The sequence below is a fragment of the Silene latifolia genome, chromosome 4 (genome assembly GCF_048544455.1).
Source record: "Silene latifolia isolate original U9 population chromosome 4, ASM4854445v1, whole genome shotgun sequence".
Taxonomy (NCBI): Eukaryota; Viridiplantae; Streptophyta; class Magnoliopsida; order Caryophyllales; family Caryophyllaceae; genus Silene; species Silene latifolia.
Window position 1 is genome coordinate 96,076,873 of NC_133529.1, and position 8,873 is coordinate 96,085,745.

An 8,873-nucleotide genomic window follows, 5' to 3' on the forward strand; every position below is an offset into this window, starting at 1 on the left:
TTTAACATAATTACGGAATTATGTCATGAATAAATTTAATTTAGTTGATGCATTTTATTTATCGTTCTTATTTATTTTGAATGCTTTTAATTACGTATTTATTTATTTTTGCAAACGGTTGTAACTTAGTGTGGCCTTAGTAGAACGTGTTACCGTAATGATGGAACACGGTCTTGGTTGTATTTTGAGATCTCGTATCTCCATTTTTATTTCTTTTAATTACAGTTTTTATTTAGAATGTAAATAGGTTTATATTTGTAAATTTTAATTGTAATTTTTGAGAAGACCAAAGATGGAGACCGGATGCTCACTCCCGCTACATGGATCAAGATGGAACATCAAGACAAGCTTCTCGGGTCCAACGGTGGATTCCAAAGTTGTTTTATGTTCTTTTTATTAGGATAGGCCACACTAGGATTTTTATTTACGTATTGCATTCCTTTTATTTATTTTCGTAACGATAATATGCATCATATTCCGCCTAAAAACCAAACCACCAAATTATTGCATGAAAACTGACACATATAGAGGTCACGAGTTAGTTTTCTTTGACATTCTCATGTCACACGATTTTTTAAGCCATCACCCAAATTAATTCATTCACGCAGACGCTAGTTATTCGTTCACTTAATATGAATTATAATTTAGTTGATGGGATCTTCCTCGTATAAACAAAAATTGAGAACGGTCTTTATAGGTCAAACTCCAATGAGTTCCTTCTTCGTCGGTAGGCATAATATGACCCCTTCTACGTCGGGTAAGTTGGAACCGATTGACCTATTTTATCTCAACACTATGGTCACTCGTACGACCCTGTGATCATGGTGGACTATAGATAGGATTTACAGAAATCTATCGACCAAGAGTTCTTACGGAAGAATTAGCTAAACAGTTGGCTTATCAATTTACAGAAATTGAGTCTTGGGATCACTTGTATCATTCTTGAGGGAGATCAATTATGCAAGTGCAAGAGTCTACACGTTAAAATGAATTTTAAATAGACTTAAATCACCTCGATGAGTTGCTTATTTCGTTTTTGTTTTTCTTTCTTTTTGGTGTAGATCACGAACTTTTAAAACGCTAATAACAAATGGTGGTTCTCTACCGATAACCCAATGCCAAGTGCCACATTGGACCGTGAGTCCTGGCTTCGGATCTTCATGAATCGGATGAATTAGTCCACTCGATCGAAGAATGATTGATCAAACTTCGCGGATTGGGAGGCGGCATTACGGAATGCCGCGGCGACGGAAGCTCAAATATCTATTAGAGCCCCTCCCGGCAAACCCAGGTCCCACGGCTAGAGTGCTTTGAAATCACCAAGTTTAATGATTTACGTATGGAAGCGGGTGCCATTAAAAACGTACTCATTTTTGCAATGGAATCCAATTTGCAGAAACGCTTCATAGCCCATGGTGCGAACAAGATTTTCACCACGCTCACCAAGGAATTCTCGAAAGCACCGAGAATCGTGACCTATGAGCATACCACTCGCTTCTTTGATGCGAGACTCCAGAAGGGCCAACCAGTTAGCCCACACATTCTCAGCATGATTGAGAATGTCGAGAAGCTGGAGACCTTTGATTGTAACATCAGCGAGAACATTGTGATCGACCGCATGCTTCACTCACTCCACGATGGTTTTTCGCAATTTAGAGCGAATTACTATATGAATGATTTGAAGAAAACTCCCCATGAACTGCACTCCCTTCTCGCATGGACCGAGAAGGACATGAAGTTCAGTGGGAGCATGAAACAGGATGTTCTCGTTGTGACAAACAAGGGGAAAGGTAAGGGCAAAGCTCAGGCAAACCTAGCAGTAGGTAAACCGAAGTTCAAGAAGTCGGGTCCAGGTAAGAGTGGGCCTGGTGAGTCGAGCACCTCATCAGGCGCGACAAAGAGCAAGAATGAAAACATGGAATGCCATCATTGCCACAAGACTGGGCATTGGAGGCGTACATGTCCTGTTTATCATGAGGACTTAAAGGCAGGTCGTGTTAAACCTGTTGGTATGTCTTCTTCTTCTTCTACTTTTATTCATATGATTGAGATTAACCACGCAAGTTACGGAACTTGGGTACTTGATACTGGTTGTGGTTCTCATCGGTGTAATCATGTGCGGGGGCTCGAAACATCGAACCCCTCGTAAAGGGTGAGGTGGACTGCGTGTTGGGAATGGAGCAAGAGAGTGGCTGCTATCTCAAAGGGGACATATGTGATCCACTTCCTAGCGGATTTGAGTTGTCATTATATGATGCTATTATGTACCTAGTCTTTCGAAAAACATTATTTCGGCCGCACTTGACAAACTTGGTTTTTCATTTGTAATAGAGAATAATACTTGCATTTTCTCTTTACACGATATGATTTATGGCAAGGCAGTCTCCATGAACGGAATTTATGTTTTAGATCAGACCACCGAAATATTACAAGTAATGAATAAAAGGTTAAAGGTTGGTGACAAAGATCAAACGTATCTATGGCACTGCCGTATGGGACACATAAATGAGAAACGCGTAAAACAGCTCATTAAAAATGGAGCTATCTCGGCCTTTGATTTTCAATCATTTGGCACGTGTGAATCATGTCTCATCGGTAAGATGACTCGGATTTCCTTCAAAGGTGTTGGAATGCGCGCTGCTGACCTATTAGGACTCATACACACGGATGTATGTGGTGTGGTCCCTATGTCAATCACCGCACGAGAAGGCTATAGGTATTTCATCACTTTCACGGACGATTTAAGTAGATATGGCTATGTCTACTTAATGAAGCACAAAAGTGAATCCTTTGAGAAATTCAAGGAATACCAAAATAGGGTACAGAACCTATTGGGTAGAAAGATTAAAACACTACGTTCAGATCGTGGTGGCGAGTATCTTTCTCACGAGTTTGATCAACACCTAAAGGACTGTGGGATTGCCCTACAGTTAACTCCACCTGGAACACCTCAGTTGAATGGTGTGTCCGAACGGAGAAATCGAACTTTACTTGATATGGTTCGATCCATGATGAGTCACACCGTGTTGCCTGACTCATTGTGGGGTTATGCTCTTTTGTCAGCCGCTCTAATACTTAACCGAAGTCCGTCTAAAGCTGTCGACAAGACTCCATATGAACTATGGAAGGGAACGGTCCCCAACTTGTCCTTTATACGGGTTTGGGGCTGCGAGGCTTATGTCAAGTGGAGACACGAGGATAAGCTCGGCCCGCGATCGGTCAAGACATACTTTATAGGCTATCCTAAAGGAACACTTGGTCATTACTTCTATTCGCCAACCGAACAACGTGTTTTTGTTGCGGCTAGTGCGACATTCTTAGAGAAGGAATTTCTCGAGAATGCAAAGAGTGATAGAACCTTCGACTGTCGGAGATTCCGAACCAAATACCGAGCAACCATTGGAGGAACCAATTCCTTCAATCCCGGCTGCGGTGAATATTCCTGAGGAACCTAGGAGGTCGGGAAGAGTCTCTATTCCTCCGGACAGATACATTGGTATGGTCGAGGAACATGACATAGACGACATTCTACTCTTAACGAGTAGTGAACCCGCAACCTATAAAGGTGCCATGACTAGTTCTGACTCAAAGCTATGGCTTGAGGCCATGCAATCCGAGATGGACTCTATGTATGAGAACAACGTGTGGGATCTTGTTGACTTACCTGCTAAGGTTCGTCCCCTTCAATGCAAATGGCTTTACAAGATAAAGCATTCTGTGGAAGGTCAACAAGATATCTACAAAGCACGACTAGTTGCCAAAGGTTTCACCCAAGTGCCAGGTTTGCATTACGATGAAATTTTTGCACCCGTAGTCATGCTGCGTTCCATTCGGATTATCTTAGCGATTGCCGCTTTTCATGACTATGAAATTTGGCAGATGGACGTGAAAACCGCCTTCTTAAACGGCTTTTTGGAGGAAGAGTTGTACATGGTACAACCCGAAGGTTTCATCGATCCAGAACATCCTAAGAAAGTGTGCAAGCTTAAGCGTTCCATTTATGGACTTAAGCAAGCATCAAGGAGTTGGAATCATCGCTTCGACCAAGTGATAAAAGAAAATGGATTTACTCGATCGGTCGAGGAACCATGTCTATATATCAAGTCGAGTGGGAGCAAGATTGTCTTCCTAATATTGTATGTTGACGACATACTCCTGATTGGGAATGACATACCTCTCTTAACTTCGGTGAAAGTATGGTTGAAAAACCATTTCCAGATGAAAGATCTGGGAGAGGCACAAAGAATTCTAGGCATCCGTATCTATCGAGATAGATCACGACGGATGCTATCTCTCAGTCAGGAGTCTTACATAGACAAAGTCCTAGAGAGATTCAGCATGACTAACTCCAAGAAGGGGTTCCTTCCTATGGCTCCAGGGGTGCATTTGAGCAAGTCTCAGGCACCAGAGACACCGGAAGAGAAAGAGCGCATGACAAGGATTCCTTATGCTTCGGCAATAGGATCTATAATGTATGCCATGATATGCACACGTCCCGACGTGGCATATGCATTGAGTATGACAAGTCGATTCCAACAGCATCCAGGTGAATCACATTGGCTGGCTGTCAAGAACATTCTTAAGTACCTACGGAGGACTAAAGATTGGGCATTGACTTATGGAGGCGATCAAAAGCTATGCGCATGAACCGGATTCGCAGATGCTAGCTTCCAAACGGATCGTGATGATTCGAAATCTCGATGCGGATTCGTTTTTACTCTTAATGGCGCCGCAGTCACTGGAAGAGTTCGAAACAAAAACATAAAGCAGATTCTACGACTGAGTCCGAGTACTATGCCGCGTCTGAAGCTACAAAGGAAGCGATATGGATGCGTCAATTCTTACATGGGCTATCTGTAGTGCCTAGTTCGAATGACCCGATCACCATCTATTGCGACAATAGTGGTGCCATCTTCCAAGCTAAGGAGCCAAAGTCTAGCAACAAGTCTAGACATGTACAACGGAAAGCTCATCTAATCCGAGATTACGTGGAGCAAAAGGAAGTAGTGATAGAAAAGATTGCTACTGAGATGATAACATAGCGAGATCCTCTCACTAAAGCATTACGACAAGATAAGCATGAAGGGCACGTTAATTCCATGGGAATTAAACGTGTTCCTAAGTTGTAGTACTCTTTTATGGATTAGATTCATTCCCTTTTGTACTCTATACGACATCATCGTTTTGATATTTATATATTTTGTTTTTCATGTGGAATTGTACGACAATTTTTGAACACCACAAAGTGAATTGAACGAACATTATATTTTTAGTCCTTAATTGCCCACATGAGCTGATAACTCGGCAATTATTTTGTGACGTTGGTTGATGGTGGGTTCAACGAGCCATAAGTCAACCGGTTGACTGACCAATCACAGAGGCGATTTATACGGATATTTCGTAGGACACAATTGTGACATCGACGTGGAGTCCTAAATGTTTTATAACATTCGGTGCCCGGTCGTGGATAAGACCTCCATGGTGATCCCAAGAGTCGATTCTTTTGACTATCGACTGTCTCTTGAGACTAAGGCAGATTTTGGGTGACTTTGGTTTCTTTCTCACGGTCATCCGTAATAAGGGGCCAAGTAGATTTTTTCTAGGTTATTTCATGTCGTGCTTAGATCGGAAGGAGTTCGAGTGAAGGAAATATTCAGCCTTTATCGGTACTCGATATTTCTCGGGGCCACTCGAGGAGTCAGAATCGAAATGCATGGCCATGCTCGGATACGGATTCGTTTTATCGGTTAAGTTACTCTCTAGTCGGGAAACCACTCTAGATACAGATCGATTGTAAAATACGACCTTTGCGGATCCGGATCTGCAAATTGTTTTACATTGAGTGGGAGAAATTTTAAATGAATATGAGAATCGGTTATCGCACATACACTTGTACGGACAAGTGGGAGTTTGTTGGAGCTGTGTCCTCCAGTTAGTGCGGATAACGTCATTGCACATACACTTGTACGGACAAGTGGGAGCTTGTTGGGGCTGGTGTCCTTAACAGTTAGTGCAAGGACTTATAAATCTCTAAAAGGATCAAAGGGCATACTTTTGGTATTATTATCAGTTGATCCACGTTTATCAATAACGGTTGGCTTGCTAGATAAGTTTGACGTTATTGTCATACAGATGGCGGTGATCAACTGGTCCCTAAAAGTCACACCTATAGGATACGTTTGAGAGATGTGACGGTATGAAAATACAGTCATGTAGATGCCAAATTTTGACTAACCAGTTAGTCTGAGTTATTTGACTAATAATTAGTCAAAAATGTGATGTTGAGATATTTTATTTAATACGGATTAAATAATAACGGCTAAGGCGAATTAAGCAGTTAATTCGTAAAATTAAATATAAGTGATTTATATTTGATTAATGTATATTGGACAAATTAATTATACGATATTGTCTTTGTCGGACACGTGTTAATGATTCAACTGATCCGTGTTATTATTAGTTGACGCTTTAATATCCGATAACCGATGACAGTTTATAATGAAACCGCGTCATATACACTTAGCGAATTACATGTCGGACTACGAGTTAAAGTTAAGAGGAAGTGGAAGCCCACTTCCCCTTGATCCACTCGGTTTGGCCGAGATTAGGAGAACAAAAGAGAGTCTCCTCTCTTGCTTAACCTAATCATTCATTTGGGAAAAAAAAATTAGGGTTTTGGGAATTGTCTCTCTCAAAATTCTAGATCTCTCATCTAACCAAAACTCACAAAAACAATCCTCTCAATATTGCAAGGCAATTAGAGGATTCATTCTTGCACAAGGGCATTTCTCGGACAATCTTGGGTGCATCATTTAGGAGGAGATCTACTTTGATCTCTCATTGCCATTTTGCACTAGGACCGAAGGTTATTCCTTGATCTTTATCGTTTCATTGTATTTTTCGTTTTATGACTATAAATTGCATATAAAATTTGCGTTATAATCCTATAATTAAAGGGTATTATACGGATATTACCCCACATTATATCACATAATTCCGGTGAAAATTTTCCGTAGCTTACTTTTTACTCTTCTTTTCTCTTCACATTCAACAATACCATTTAATAGCTCAACTCCTTATTACTTCTATCTAATTCTTTAGTGCTCCGGTTACCTTCTCATTCCGCCAAAGCTCAAATCCCATTATTTCATGTCGATATCATCTCACTCTTTCTTACCATGGATCTTCTCTTATTATGCTATCGCTCACACTTGTCACTAACCTATCCATAAAATCAACGTTCACTGTTTAAACAACTTCATTTCATGCCGTTAAATGCCCAAAGAAATCACACGTAGTTTCACCTCTTAATAAACCAAATCTTCCAAACTCACTCACTGTCTACAAATCCACCTCGCAACATGTCTCCATAAAGTTCACTATATACTACTCTTCTCAACCCCTTTAAAACGAACTTTCACTGTGTATATTATTAACCCACACGACTCCTAACCATCTCACTCTATAATTCTTTATACATCTCAAGTTGCCACTATTCAAACCTTTCTTTTAATCTTTTCATTCTCACGTTCCTTAGACCCACATCATCCCTTACCCACTTTCACTTACTTTTACATCACTCAATTTCACAAATAAATCACTCACCACGTCTCACCAAAACTTGCACCATGCCTCAATCAGCTCATCAATATTCTTTTTCTTTTTCCACTTCTCAGCACAACCACATATAGCTCATCTCCTCCCACCAAACTCATACTCACCATAAGGTGCCACTCACCACCCCATAAGATTGGGTAACTTACGAATCAAGACCAACTTACATGTAAAACAATGCAATAAGAAGTAAAATAACAACTTTGAATTAAATATAATATGCACGAATGTCAAAAGATAAGCATATGACCCAAAACAGGAGTCACTAGATCGAGTACAGGCCACTCGATCGAGTAAGGGACTTACTCGATCGAGTAGGTGAAGATCAGAAGCACGTAAAACAAATCACCAGTGCTACTCGATCGAGTAGCTAAGGTACTCGATCGAGTGCCCCCTTACTCTATCGAGTATCCTAGTTACTCGATCGAGTACCCCAATTCTCAACACTGTCCAATTTTCGTAAAACAGTCATAACTCACTCATTACTTGGTCGTTTTGGGCGTGTGACCTATCGTTAGAATCGTAAAAGGACAAGCTATCACCTCCAATTGGAATTACATCAAAATCATTTATGCATCTCAAGTTATAACAGTTTAAAGACAACCTCTTTATAATAAAAAAAAAAACACAACTACTTGATTTTACTTCCAAATAACTTAAACAACAACCAAGCAAACAAAACCAGTCCAAAACTCATAAAACCAGTATTCATAATCATATGTTACTATTTTCAAAAATCAAGCAACAGCATCCATCATGCACATATGTTATTTAACTCATTAGTCCTGTACTAACCGCATACTTTAAATTTTATAACTTTTCGTAACACAACATTCTCATACATTACAAATCCTATTTCCATGTTACTAATACAACAACATTACAAATACACTTCGTCACTTAAACATATTCATAATCACAAAATTCATATTCTCATGCAATTGCTACCCCATCTTTTCCAATCAATTCATCCATTTCCAACACATTACTCATCATTCTCATACACTTTTCTAACAATTCCAACCAACATTGTAAACCAACTATCATGCAACATGCTTTCAATCAACAACATATGAAATCACATTATCACCATCTTTTCTACACATTCCCCATTCTCCACATACATACATCCACTGATTCATGCCACACATCACCATATAGGTACACAATTCACAAGATAAACACATAGCGATCCCGACTCATATCCCATGGTGACCGGTTCAAAATTGTAGGGCGAGTTCGCGACTTTAGGACGTCTC